The sequence below is a fragment of the Pseudorca crassidens genome, chromosome 15 (assembly GCF_039906515.1).
Source record: "Pseudorca crassidens isolate mPseCra1 chromosome 15, mPseCra1.hap1, whole genome shotgun sequence".
Taxonomy (NCBI): Eukaryota; Metazoa; Chordata; class Mammalia; order Artiodactyla; family Delphinidae; genus Pseudorca; species Pseudorca crassidens.
The window spans coordinates 10,649,495-10,664,789 of NC_090310.1; the positions used below are offsets into that span (position 1 = coordinate 10,649,495).

At 41.4% G+C, this 15,295-nt stretch overlaps 1 long non-coding RNA gene across 1 annotated transcript in view; it reads left to right on the plus strand.

The window, feature by feature from the left end:
• The window catches only part of LOC137206829 (uncharacterized), a 407,706-nt gene extending 392,677 nt beyond the window's left edge, over positions 1-15,029 (plus strand). The window contains exon 6 of the long non-coding RNA XR_010934841.1: positions 14,782-15,029. This is a non-coding gene — a long non-coding RNA (uncharacterized lncRNA). The remainder of the gene's footprint in view (positions 1-14,781) is intronic.
• The last annotated feature ends 266 nt before the right edge of the window (positions 15,030-15,295 follow it).

Genomic DNA, 15,295 nt, shown 5'->3' on the forward strand with positions numbered 1-15,295 from the left:
CTATTCTTACTCCCCTTCAGTCTATTCTCACTCCAGAAGTTAGAGGAATCCTGGTAAAACACAAAGTCAGATCATGCAATTCCTCTGCTCACAGTGCCTCCAAACGTCCCATTTTCCTCAGGGTAAAAACCAATATATGATAGCTTTCAAGGTCCAGTGTGATCTGGCCTCAGTTTCTCTCTCTGATCTCATCTCTTGTTCTTTTCCTCATTCACTCCAGCCCCTGTGGCCTCCTCACTCTTCCTCAAGTGCACTAGACATGCTCCTGTCTTAAGACCTTGCTGTTTACCCCTCCTGGAACGCTCTTCCCCTCCACAAATCCCTGGATCACTCCACCTGGCCGCCCCGTTCACAGCTCCTAGGGACACCATCTACATTGTAGCATAGACACGTGGCGTGTTGGAGATTGGCTGGCCAACCCCATAATTTTCAAGTTGGGAAAATTGAGAAACACAGAGGTTGAATGACTTTCCAGGATCTCACATAAGACAGGAGACTGGCAAAAGAAACCTAGTTTCACAGACTCTCCATTCCGAGAGATGTGTCTCAGAATAATTTTGTTTCCAGAAAGAGAGTTTGACAACGGATCATCCCGAGAACATTTTCATCCATATTTCTGGGCGTAACGTGGGGTGGATCTACTAGAATTGTGATGAATAGTCTAATGGATGGGTACTTAATCCCACACTGTGTAGGAAGAGGAGCTGGAAGCATCCCCCCATCAACCTCTGCAAACACTGGGGCTCAGAGTAGTAATCCCCATGGGAAATGACTGGGGAGAGAGGCAGAGCCCAGGCTTGTACTTCGTGTCATATTCAATATCCTCTGGCAGGTGCGGGAAAATGACTCATTCCCCCTACTCCTCTGAAAATGTCCCTTCATGTTTCATAAACAACAGCTTTGCTGTGCCATTGTCTCCGTTAGTTATTTTCATAATTCATAATTATCTTAGTTCTTAAAATGTAGACGTACGTTTAGAAGCACGATCCAATCGCGCTTGATCGCTGCCACATTGTTTTCAAAGTAATTACCATTCATTTGGCTTTTGAGGCTGTTGAATGAATTTTCCACATGAGATTCCTTGATTTGTACATATTTTATTGCTATAAAATAGGTATTGGCAAGCTGCCTAAACTGTAGTGAAGGCCTTTAATTCCTATCACTATGTGATAAAACAAATTGAGTGCAAACTGAGAGGCCTAAGATAGAACACTTGAAATGGATTCCACTCATTTTTTTTTTTTCTAAACCAAGTTTCCCCCGGTGTGAGGCACAGGTAGCTTAGATTAAGGTAGCTTAGTTCAGGCTGAGAGCTCAGAATTGTCTTAGCATTTGTATAAAAATGATAATGTCCCTCTTTGATGGCAAACCTCTATCTTCCCGTGATCTGTTATTCCTTGGGGAAAAGGATGTTTGGAGAGAGAAGTTTATTACCATTTTTCATGCATAGTAAGAGAAATGGAGTACTCACAAAACAGAGCCAGGTAATTCTTGGTCAAGGTAGAGACTTGGGCTGGCTGTTGAGACGAGGGTGGGCCCTGCTAAGCTGTGTAGGCTCCAAAAGTCCTTCTACTTCTCTGAACCCACTTTGTTCACTTGTAAAATTAAGGCATTGGAACAAGTTAAATTAAATTTGTAATTTGTTTTTCTGAGGTTATTGGTATCTTGGATTTATTTAAGATCTTTTTACTGAGGCCTTCTCTAGGGTTTTAAAAATCATATCTACCCTGTTCTGTCCAGCTTCTAAAAATAGTAAATGAGATGAGAAATTAAGTTGTAGAAAGTATTCTAGTGTTGGGTTAGATGACCTTCAAGGTCTCTTCATAATCCAGAAATTCTTTGACTCCATGTGGTCAATGGAAGCTCTTCCTGGCTTCTTCAGTTGGATTTCCCACCACCCTCCAACCCAAATCCTTCCCACCAGCTCTGAGTCTCCCAGCAAAAACAAACAAAACAACAACAACAAAGAACACATGTGTGTCCATGCTTATGCATTTGTTGTCTTTGAAGTGCCTCCCAACTTTTCTCTGCTTTCCAAGAGCTTACTCTTTTGCCCAGATTTAGGGCAATTGACGTGACTTCTATGGAGGTATTTCCAATGACCCCTATTCACAGTGACCAATGTCTTTACTGAAATATTTTTCACTTGGTTCCATAGCATCGTATATTGGTTTTTAGTGTTTAATACCTATTTCCCTTCTTTCTACAACAAATTGTATATTCTTTGAGAAAAGAGTTGGTGTCATTTTCTTCCATCTTTGATTTCACCCATAGTGAGAAGTGTAGCTGTTACTTAATAGGTAGTCATGGATTGATAGGTCCAACATTAATTTTTTTTTATTCATTTATTTACAAACATTTAATTGACATATTTCTTCACTCCTTCCAGATCCCAGGAATTGACTAGTCTGGTCTCCTCCATTGAAAGCACTCATTTTTTATCTTTGACATTCTTTCCCCCAAAGTTCATTGGCACACACACATAATTCTTCTACCAGATTATCTCTAAAATAAACACATGACCCCTCTTAATGTTTCTATTGGGTTTTCACTGTTAGTAGTCAAGAAGAAATAGATTTAAAGAAAGAAATCCAAGATAATCTCAAAATTACTTTTGCAAAAGACGAAGAGTTTCCCAGGCATAGTTGTCTCTAATATTCATGTAAATGTAAAAACAAGTCTTCCCTCTTCTTAGTGAGTTGGTTGGGTTTCTCAGTTGCAGGGAGCAGAATCCACTCTGGCCATTTTGAGCAGAAAAGAGCTAAATAAAGGGCATGAAATAGCTCACAAAGATGTTGGCAAAGTTGGAGCAACAAACTCTGAGTTGAGCTTCTAGGCACAACTTCCAGAACCACATCCAATTAAGGTCCCAAATCCCACATCCTCTGTTGCAATGGTAAGCTGGCAACTAAGTAAGAAAGTGCTACAACTGCCAGCCCTAGACCCATTACTGCCGTGATCATAAAGCTGTAATAGTTGCTGCTGGCCCCCAAAACCTCACGTCTCCACCATCATGCTTACCGGAAAAGCCAAATTCCCAATGTTTAATCTCTTTGTTACAATGTTCATGCCCTCCTCATGTGTCTTGTGTGACCATCCACCTAGTAGAACCTGGATCCTATGAAAACATAGCTGCAGGAGAATCTCGGAAAAGTATTTTTTATTTTCCAGTTTTTACAGTTTAGGAAGGCTTTGGAGGGTTCAGAGTGGGTACTGAATGAGTTAACCTAAAGTACTGGCCACATTCAGTGATTTTTCTCTTGATTTTTTTTATGGCAATCAACTTCATCCCAACTATCTTTCCAGACCAAAGATCCTTCTCCATGGAAGATTTGCCCAAAGATTATCTTTCTCTTTAATGCTCTTAAATGCTGTATGTTATACCCCAAGTAGCAAGTCAGGTTCTTTTCCTGTCTTTGACTAGCTCTAGATACAACTACTAAAGTACAAGTGAATCCTCCTAGCATTTGGTTGCAGCCTCATCTTGTTAGGATTCTAGCCTTCCTGGTGCTTTACTCATAGTTGGACATCTTTCTCTTGTATTTAACCTTGGTCATGAGTTCTTCTTTATACCATTTTGATAGGTGCCTTTTTAAAATCAGAGCACCTCTGAATCTTATCTCTGCAGTCATATTAGTTACATAGGCACCCCTTCTTTCTCATAGGAGTTGACTGGACTATGATCATTCATTTATTTTTTTCAGCAAATATTATTTCATGACCCATCCTGAACTGGATACTAAAGTCATTTTATGTATTCCATACTGGGGATATAATGGTAAATAAGATTTACCATGGACCTCTCAGGATGGTGGAGAAGAGAGGTATTCCAAATAAATTAAACAGTGACAAATTCTGATAAATGCTGTGAAAGGAATGGTGTTGGAATATAGAATTACAGGGAATATAGGGAAGTTCTTTTATGGGTGGTGTCACACAGGATAATAGTCTGAAGGGCAAGAAGAAGCCAGCCAAGCCAAAGTAAGTTATGTCCGCTGGAGTAGGGAACTCAGCGTGTGTAAAGGTTTGAGGTGAGAGGGAATTGGGTGTATTGAGGAAACGGGAAAATGCCAGGGGTGGACGGGGCAAGTAGGTGGAGTGGGAAAACAAAGAAATGGATTTCATAGATGCTCTGCATCAGACCAATTAAATGTGCATCAGGCATCTAGACAATGAAAGTCTTTTGCCAGTAGAGCTTGCTACTGAAGCACCTTTTATTTCTTCCACTTTGTGGATTGGACTTGAGTAAATTCCTGCAATTCTTTTGATTCTTTTTTCATTTTTACCTCACTTAAATCACCTTCAGTGTGTCTCCCCACACGCTTGTGTGGATTTTCCCTCCAGTATGCATTTCTGATTTGATTGTGTCTTTAAATGTCATTCTCAACATGGATGGGCCTTGAGATTATCATGCTAAGTGAAGTAAGCCAGACAGAGAAAGACAAATATGTGATATCGCTTATATACGGAATCTAAAAAAAAATGATACAAATGAACTTATATACAAAACAGAAATAGACCCACAGGCATAGAAGAAAAACTTATGGTTACCAAAGGGGACAGGGTTGGAGGAGGGATAAATTAGGAGTTTGGGATTAACATATACCCACTACTATATATAAAATAAATAACCTTGTTGGTTATCTATTTTATATAGCACAAAAAACTATACTCAATAGTTTGTAATAACCTATAAGGGAAAAGAATCTGCAAAACAATATATATAAATCACTTTGCTGTACACCTGAAACTAACACATTGTAAATCAACTATACTTCAATGAAAAAAGAAAAGAAAAAAAAATGTCATTCTCTTCTACTGAGGTCTTTCAAGCCAGAATTTTATCTCAACAAGGCTGTGATACCCATAAGATACTATTTACCATTTAGTGTTACAGTCTCTAATTCACTTTCCTTACTGCCACGCCCTAGATGTTGGTTTGTAGAAATGCAATGACACAGGATAGCTCTTTTTGTAGCAGAATATCTTGCAGCTGTTGCTTACTGTAAAAAAATGCCTCTCAAACTTACTTCTGCTGACATTTACAGACCGGGTGCATCTTCTGACATACACCCAGAATTTGATGACGTACCATCAAAATACGAAGAGAATAGTACTTCGGATTTTATGTTTTGTGGTGGTATGAATGAACACATGTCTAACAATGAGTAATAAAATCAAAGATGAAAAAATTATTTTTATGATAAAGACACATGGTTAAGCTAAGTTTTAAAATATTATAATTTATTTTTTAATATGAGTAGTAACTTTATCCCGACCTATTTCTTTGGTAAAAATGTGATCAAATGTATTCTATTGGGAAGAAGCAAAAATAGACCATATTTACCGTCTAAATATTATAATAATTTAATGATATTTAGCATCTATTGCAGATGTATTTATTATTGCAGATTTTATTTGCTTTATCAATGTCTTTGCTTTGGTAATCTGTGCTGTTTGGTTATTTCTTGTTTTTTTAATTTGAAGTATAGTTGATTTACAATGTTGCGTTAGTTTCTGCTGCACAGTAAATTGATTCAGTTATACATATATATACATTCTTTTTCATATTCTTTTCCATTATGGTTTGTCACAGGATATTGACTAATGTTCCCTGTGCTATATAGTAGGACCCTGTTGTTTATGTTCCGTCGTCTATAATAGAAATGTTTGTGGCATCAGTCTCAATTCCGTGCAATGAAGAGCTAGATGCTCCACTGAAAGGTTCTTCGTCCGTCCTCGTCCTGTCCTCATTAAAATGTATCCCCAAGTAGGATGAAAAAGAAAAGAAAAATACTGTGAAATCACGACTCGGTGGCACAGCAGTAGCATCTTGTTGCCACCACAGCCATCTGGGCACAGGGGTGACAACAGGCAGTTGACAGGTTAGAGGTGAGAAGAGGGGTTTTGAACAAATCAAGCAAATCAGCTGTAAACTCCACCCCTTTGTCACTCACCATGGGCATCAAAAGAAATGCAAGGGACTGAGAACACTGTTATGGATTCACTCTAATTTATAAAGTTAAACCATCCTTTAATCTCAGTAGTTAGGTACACTCAGTAAGAAGTTGCTTGTAAAGTACCACACAAGCAGTAGCAATTCAGATACATTACAATCGATCTTTACGAATCATTGAACCCTTTCCAGGCACAGGAGTTGAGACCTGTATTATTCCCTGGCTCCTGACACTTGCTGATCCTGTATTTTACCCAAAACCTTAGAAAGCAAACCGAATCTTCACAGGTGTGCCAACATGGATTTTGACAATGAAAGGGGAGACCTTTAGCCCTGCCCCCTATAAACTGCTGATCTTAGCAAAACAAATTGCTGAGAAAGCATTTCCTATAGCACTTAAATGGAATTCAATACGAATACATCACAAGTCAGAAGTATCTCTGGTCTCATCTCATTGTAAATAACTCACTTGTAATTATTTGTTTAGTATCAGTTATTGTAATTGTAAATAACATGCTAACAGGAGCATCTTCTCTGCTCACCGTTTTTAACTTGTTCTGCAAAAACTCAAACATACACAAAAGTAGGAAGGATAACAATGAACCCCATATACCCATCACTCAATAATCAGTGTCATGGTCAATCTTTTTTTATCTATACTGCCTCTTCCTAATAAGCATATGTTTCAGTGTATGTATATTTAAAAAAATACCTAACCATAATGCCTATGTTGCATCTTATGAAATTAACAATTGTTTTTTAATATTATCAAATTCCATTCAGTTAATAGATTTCCCCATTTGTCTCATATTTTTTAAAGAGTTGGCTTGTTGAATAAGATCCAGTCAAAGTCCACACATGGCATTTGATTCTCTTAAGCGTTTTTTAATCTATAAGTTCCCTCTTTCTCTCTTTAAAAAATGTTTTCCTTTTCAACTTATTTTATGAATAAATCAAGTCATTTGTCCTCTAGATTTTCCTACATTCTGGACTTTTATGATTGCATTCTCATGACATTAAACAGATTCCTCTGGATCCTGAATGTCTTGCCAACTGGTAGCTATTTCTGAGGTTTGATGTGATTCAAGTTGGAGTTTGGGGCAAGAATTCGTCAGAGGTGGTGGTAACGTTTCGCCTCTATCTCGTAACACACAGCTTGACATAGAGGGGTGATTTGGGGATACCTGTTGAATGACTGCACGATCTCTCACCCTTATCATGTTCCTGTTTGGACCCCAGGGCACTTTTCATGCCAAGATGCTGTTCCTCTTCTTCTGATATAATAGCGGCTTAGCCAGTGCATTGTTGGAATTGCACTTGGTTCTACTAACACAGAGATGAATGATCACCCCTAGGGAACTTAACACCTGGAGGACGGGGTAGGGGGCATAGGTGCCAATGGAATTCATAGGATGTTATGGGAATACAGTACAAGGTCATTAATTCAGTGTCAGAGGGAATACAAAGGCTTCCCAGGGGGACAAATGCCAGGAGTTAACCAGGGCAGAAAGTTGGGGAGAATATCTCTGGCAGAGGATACAGAGGGAAAGGTGCATTGGGGAGCAGCAAGTGGTCCCAGGAGCATGGACAGCCATAAGCATTGAGGTCGGAGAGGCCAGGTCAAGGATGCCCTGGAATCCCAGCTAGGGAATTTGGATTTCATTTTTAAGGGTATTTGCCGAAGTACCCACGCTTGTACAATGGAGGTAGAGGATATAAGTGACAGGTGACAGAAAATGAATACCTACATTTCCAAAGAAGCCTTTGGAAAGCTGCTCCCTGACCTCAGACTCCTCTTGTGTAAATGGCCTTGTTCGTGGCTGCCCTCCCCACCACAGAGGCTTTCTAACGTTTAAAAGCACAACAAAGTGTGGAGAGGCCAATGAAACCTGTAAGTGAGATTGTAATTGGTTGTCTCAGGCCTTGAGAGTCCCAGAGCTCTGTTTTCGGTTCAGAAATGGTTTAGGTACGGGAATGATATTTACCTTTTACATTTACATTTAGAGAAATCACTATGGCAGTGCTTTGGACCTAGAACGAGAAGACGGTGAGATTTGGGTTTGAGCTGCAGGTGAAAAGGCAGGAATTGATGAGTGGCCTGAACTTTGGCAGGGGCTGCAGGGATCCATTTCAGGCACATTAAAAAAGTAGAATCAGGGCTTCCCTGGTGGCACAGTGGTTGAGAGTCCGCCTGCCGATGCAGGGGACACGGGTTCGTGCCCCGGTCTGGGAAGATTCCACATGCCGCGGAGCGGCTGGGCCCGTGAGCCATGGCCGCTGAGCCTGCGCGTCTGGAGCCTGTGCTCCGCAAAGGGAGAGGGCTGCCACCGAAAAAAAAAAAAAAAAAAAAGTAGAATCAACCGGAATCTCTAATGACTTAGATGTGGGGAAAGGAAGGATGAGACCTGAGCTGAAGTGGTCCCAAGTTGCTGATGTAGGTATTCATTTTCTGTCACCTGTCACTTATATCTTCTACCTCCATTGTACAAGCGTGGATACTTTGGCAAATACCAGAAAATAACTGGCAATTATCTTAATATATGAGCTTCTCCAAAATACAACCTAGATTATAAATCACACAGCAAATTGAGGGGAAATGAAACAAAATAAAAATAGCCCTAAATCCTTAATGTTTGAGTCCAGTGCTCTCACTTTAAACAGTCGGAAACTAGGACCACAATAAGATTTCCCCCATTAACACAGTTACTGCCTGGGCTGGGATTAGAACACTAAGGGGGCTAGGGATTATGACTGGTATTGGAACAGAGTTAAAACCCAGTATTTTGGGGGGCAGCCTGGGTTGGCTGCACTTCCTGTTTGGGGATGTCCTTGGGGCTACTTTGTCTTGGTCTGTAGGACTTAGGACTCATTATTTAACTTTCTTGGAGCAGGAAGAGCACCTGACCAAGTCCACTGTCTTCTGGGGAAGCCTTTGGAAAGCTGCTGCCTGACCTCGGTCTCCTCTTGTGTAAATGGCCTTGTTCGTGGCTGCCCTCCCCACCACAGAGGCTTTCTAACGTTTAAAAGCACAACAAAGTGTGGAGAGTCCAATGAAACCTGTAAGTGAGATTGTAATTGGTTGTCTCGGGCCTTGAGAGTCCCAGAGCTCTGTTTTCGGTTCAGACTTTGCTGCTAACGATGTGAGTGTTTGGACAGGTAACTCAACAGGAACATGGCTTGAGGTTCTGGGCCTCTTTTTCATCTGTCCAGTGAGGTACTTGGAATAGATGACTTTCATTGTCCCTTTGTTATCAACAGTGACTGATGCCGTAAGCCCAGAATTACAAAGAATTACTGTTGTTTCACTTCTAATCTGCTGCTCTTAACATTTTTCTCCTCTGTGGTGGAAAGTAATTCAGGTAACATAGTTCCTTTTTGCATAGATTAAACCATAGCCCCCGTCATATCACATGTCCCGTTGGGGCCATGCTTACGCTATGGTCAGCCGTGCCTTTCTGTATCTGAATTACCAGCAGACCAAATGGGCCAGAATCCTGGAGTGAGGGAAATGTGAGGAGCAGATGCAAATGGGCAGGAATCTGCACTATTAAAATATTTTTTTAACTATTTTTTGATTCATAGGAAGTTGCACAGATACTGCATAGGAAATTTTAGATGCATAGGAAGTTGCAAAATATTGCAGAGAGGTCCCAGATAGCCTTCACTAGGCAATCCTGATAATTCTATCTTAATAATTATAGTAATTATTAAGTAACTATTTACTTTTAAAATCATTATTAAATATTTAATAATGATACTGTAATATCAAAACCAAATGTTTGATGTTGGTACTATGTATGTGTACAGTTCTATGCTATTTTTTTTCACACATGTAGATTTGTGTAAACACCATTGCAATATATGTGATAGTTAATTTTATGTGTCAACTTGGCTGGGCCATGGTGCCTAGATATGTGGTCAAGTATTATTCTGGATGTTTCCATGAGGGTGTTTTTGGATGAGATTAGCATTTAAATCAGTGGACTTTGAGTGAAGCAGATTGCCCTCTCTAATGTGGGTGGGCCTCATCCAATCAGTTGAAGGCCTTAATAAAACAAAGACTGGGGCTTCCCTGGTGGCGCAGTGGCTGAGAGTCCGCCTGCCGATGCAGGGGACACGGGTTCGTGCCCCGGTCTGGGAAGATCCCACGTGCCGCGGAGCGGCTGGCCCCGTGAGCCATGGCCACTGGGCCTGCGTGTCCGGAGCCTGTGCTCCGCAACGGGAGAGGCCACAACAGTGAGAGGCCTGCGTACCGCAAAAAAAACCCACCAAAACCAAAAAAACAGAGACTGATATTATCCAAGCAAGAGGGGATTCTGCCAGCAGATGGCCTTTGAACTTGAACCACAGCATCTGTTCTTCCCTAGGCTCCAGCCTGCTGGTCCACTCTGCAGATTTTGAACTGGCCAGCCTTCATAATTGTGCAAGCTTATTCCCTAAACTAAATCTCTTTCTATATGTGTACATCCTATTGGTTCTGTTTGTCTAGAGAACACTGACTAATACAGTACTAGGGAGAACTAAGGAGTCTGTACTTTAACCAGCTGCCCAGGCAATTGTCAGGCACTCTGGAATTTGAGGAGTATTGTCCCCAGCAATGCCGCTGCCAGCCGGACAATCAATGGATCTAAGATCCTGACAGTCAGTCAATGTGACATTACCTAGCAGTCCCTCTCAACAGTGAAGAGAGAAGTTTGTCCTGGTTGCCCCACATGTCAGAAACTTTCTAGCCCCTGACCAGCTCAGAGTCTATGTAGGACATGCATCTCATACCTCCACGTGCATGACTGGGCAGATGTCTGAGGTTCTGTGTCTCCAGCACACTCCTAAATAAGGCTGGTGCTTCTGGTGCATGGAATATACTTCTGGGAATCAGATGAGCCGGAGCTGGATCCCTGGCTCTGACCTCCACTGGCTCTGTGACCCTGCAGATGCTGTCAAGCCTAAATTTCCTCATTTACATATTGGAGGTAATAAGGGGTGATAATCTCACAAGCATACTGTGAGAGTAGGTGACATCGTACCATAGAGTACCTGCCACAGGTCAGGTACACAGTGGTCACTCATTAAGTCTTACTTTTCTTATCTTTCTCCCCATCCTCAAATGGAGATTACCTTCCCATGGGATAAGGACAAAATGTTAATCTGAACACAGACAGAAAGAACAGGGCTTTCGGGGCTGTCTTCCTAGTTCTGAGTTTGTGTTCTTCCGGAGTCGCCTTCCAGAACTTACTAAGAGATTAGACCTGGTCCATTCTGCAATGATTTTGGTTGAGCCATAGTCATTTTTGCTTTGGAGTCTGTTTTATCATCTACCCTTAGTCCAAACTGACCTTTGATATATAGCTGCTTGAAAAATGAGTGTTCTTAGGGAATAATTTCCTAAAAAGGGCAACGCCGCCTTGTTCCTCATCTTCTTGGAGACTGGGATCCCAGAAACTGCCTCGGAGTAATCCTTCTGACCATGCACTTTTCTCCTGGGGAGAAAGGTCCTGAAATGCAATTTATTGTAAAACACACAGTAGTTACAGGCTACCACAGTCGATGATATTCCTTTTATTACCACTCAGACGAGAACAGAAAATGACATTGGAAGGCAGTGAACTCACCGGAAGGGCAGAGAATGTCATTAAATTCAACATGCATCATATTTCATAATCAGAACCCTGCAGTCAGCACTGACACCACAGAATGAGTATGTTGCAGTCATGATAATATAAAACCCATTGCATCTCTTCCCTTGGCTCTTTTTGGACCCTGGCTGGGGCCAGGCCATTAATCACTGGAGGCAGGGGATGGTGCAGACCACTGCACACTGGATTGCATAAATTGAAAATACATCAGTATTAGCGGGGAACACTGTCTTTAGTTTATCTCTGTTCGGGATGCTAGCTTCTGAAAGGCTGGGATGTCTTTACAGTTAAACCACCTAATTTCAGCAATTGCCCCAGCTTGGAGAAAGTGTGTGGTCCCTTAAGGCTTATGTGGGAAGGATTAAGAAGCAGCCTTTTCTTCAATCAGAGGAGTCTGCCCTGAGACTTTGTTGGGGGGCTGATGGCTTCTCTTAGATGCCTCTCGAATGGCACATAGGACAGGATGTGTACGCCCATGGGTCGGGGTGGGTCCCCAGAAGTATCATATGCTTATATAGCATCCAGGCTGATCTTAGAATTTTCGATTTTGTGTTCTATGCCATAGTGTATATATTTGTTTTAATTTAAAAGAGTGTTTTCCTTACATCACTTAATACTGAAAATCCAAGGAACTGTGGCAAAAATCTGAGGTTTTTGGAGCCCCTGACACACTGGTTTCAGAGTTCCAGAAATGTGTACTTAAGAAGTATGTGTCTACGGGATAAAATCCTGAAATTTGATCCAGTTATAAAGAGCCTTCATGATCTAACCTCTAATCTCATGTCTGAGCACTCAAACTGAGCAACCCTTACTTCCAACACACTGAATCTCTGTATGGTTTCCCCACTCTCTCTAGCCCTTTAAATGCAATCTGCCAGTTTCTTCCTGCTATTACGGAACAGGTTCCACCAGATTTGCAATGATTGGTTTATCTTATCCCTTTCTCAACGATTATAAGGTCACATTGTTCTTAAGTGGCAGAGTCAGGGTTCAAAACCAAGGAATCCTAGCCCCTCAATAGATCTTTCACTTATAATGCAAGAAGTACTTGAATTATAGCAATATGCATGGACCTTGAGATTATCACACTAAGTGAAGTAAGCCAGACAGAGAAAGACAAATATCATATGATACTGCTTGTATGTGGAATCTAAAAAAAAAAAAGAAAGATACAAAGGAACCTATTTACAAAACAGAAATAGGCCCACAGACATAGAAAATAATCTCATGGTTATCAAAGTGGAAAGGGGTGGGGGAGGGATAAATTAGGAGGTTGGAATTAACATATACACTCTACTATACATAAAATAGATACATCAAGGACCTACTGTATAGCCCAGGGAACTATACTCAATATTTTGTAGTAATCTATAGGGGAAAAGAATCTGAAAAATACATAAAACTGAATCACTGTGCCATACACCTAAAACTAACACAATATTGTAAATGAACTATACCTCAATTAAAAAAATATGTATATATAAGTTATGCAAAAAATAATTTAAAAAGAAGTGCTTTAAATGTTTGGGAAGATACTAGATGTGTTGCAGTTAATATACAAAATCAGTCTGTGATGAAAAGTGCAATAACTAAAATCAGATCATTACTGAAGGTGTAAAAGACTGAACTGATGTGGCAGAAAATCAAATTAACCAAATAAGACTCAGAATCAAGAAAAAGACACTATGTAAAAAATTAACAGAAAAAGAATGTAAAGTGCTGGTCATAGGAGATGGAGCATAGAACTCCAACCTGTCATGAAGAGAATTATAAAAAGAGGAAAAGACAAAGCAAGTGGTGCAGAATTCATAATCAAGGATAGAAGCAAAGAACTCTCAAAACTTAAAAAAAAAGAAAAACCTTAAAAAATTTAAAAGAAAAGAGAGTGAAAATCACCCAACTCCAGGTAAAATGAATAAGCAGACAACATATAGCTTTTTAACCCTCTTTTTTAATTCAAAAAGTAATTTACATTTATTTAACTGTAGAGGGGGTGTGCATCAGTGGGGTACAGTGAGTAAAACTGTTTTATTCTGTTTTAATCAACCATGACCTGTCAAATTACACATTTTTGTCTTTCAAGTGTATCTCAGGCAGATTCAATAACTTCTTAGTCACTTTTGATTACTAAACATCTAATCTTCTTGAAAACTTTGATCTCAAACTTGATTTTATTATAATATTTAATTCTAAACTCTAATCTCAGTGCATCTAGTAGCTCAGAGTAGAGGGAGGGTTGGAGGGGGCGTAGTCTAGCTCTGACACAAGCCACCCCATTAATTTCCCTTCATGACCGAGGCCCTCTGGTTGGTTGGGGGAAGGAAATGGGGATTAAGGAAGTCATTGCCATATTTCAGTGGTTTCTTAGGCCTTTTCTGGTTCCAGCTGCTGGTTGCCTCTGAGCATGTAGCCATTGGTCTTCTCATACTTGGGGTATGAGGTTTTCTTGAAGTCAAGTTCAACATCACCCTAACCCATATTTCACCATGGACACCCAAATGGGCATCTTCTTTTGCCCTCCAGCCATTCAGGCATCCAACTGAGACAGGGTGGGACCTGGGACCTGGGACCCTTTGCTGCAGTGCTGGCACCTGGACAAATGTCATCTCCTCAAGCAACAAAATACAAAGAAACTACAAGGGACTAAAAATGAGTGCGTGCAAATGCAGCTGGGGGCAAATTATGGACAATAAGATATAAAAAGATCAAAAAAACCCAGCTGCCACTTCTGAAGAGCTGGGAGCAAAAACAGGGTACTGCACATGCCCCCTGCACTCAGCACCACCAAAGGGGTGGGCAAGCCACCTAAGCCACGCCTCTGGCCTGACCCCTGGACCCGACCCTACCCTCACCCCATGTAAGGAAACAGCCTGCTCCCACCTCCCGACCTCGGGGAGCAAGCAACGGAAACTGTTACTTGTTCCCGCTCCCCGCTACTGCAGCAGGGGCCCCAGTAAAGGCTTACCTGAATTTCTTGTCTGGTCTCTTATCAACACAACCTCTTTGACACATAGCATGTTGTCTTGCTGGCCTGGCAGCCACCTGGACAGTCCTGCTGCTTCCGTCCCTCCTCCAACCACAGGGCTCCCTTGTGAGGAGCTGCAGGAGCCAGGGAGGTCTTCTGCCTCCTCCAAAGAGTGGGAGAACTGGGATATGGGTGAGTCACCTTATCTCCCCGTCCTTTTCTTCTAGGTACACTGCTCTACAGGTTTCTCCTGCCCTTCTGGTGTCGTGAACCTCCTGCCTCGGGAAAGCTCTGAAAGAGGGGTGTCTACAGTTCACGAGGGCTTCCCAAATCGAGGGGCTCTAACAAACTCTCCAAAACCTCCTCACTGTGCTTCTCTTTGTTCGGAAGAGAGCATCTGGGTGGCATGTGGATTCTTCAGCTCCAAGCACATGGCTGGAGCAGGAGATGCCAACAGCCAAGTCCAGGAGGTACTGGCAGCTCTGTGCGTTTTTCTATTGGAGTCCTCCTGGGGAGAGAAGAAAAAGCTTCTCCGCATAATTACTGCTCCCCTCAAGGTGCCAACAAGTCTCCTCCTCCCTCCCCCTTTCTTCCCCTTATTTAGATTGTACGCGAGTGTGTTCTGAGATGACTAGGATGGGGGTGGTACTTGGATACAGCTCTCTTTAGAATATGGGAATGCTAAAGCTATTTTGACTTGAACTTTGAGCCCTAGCTAATAATTCCAGGGCAACGGGAAAA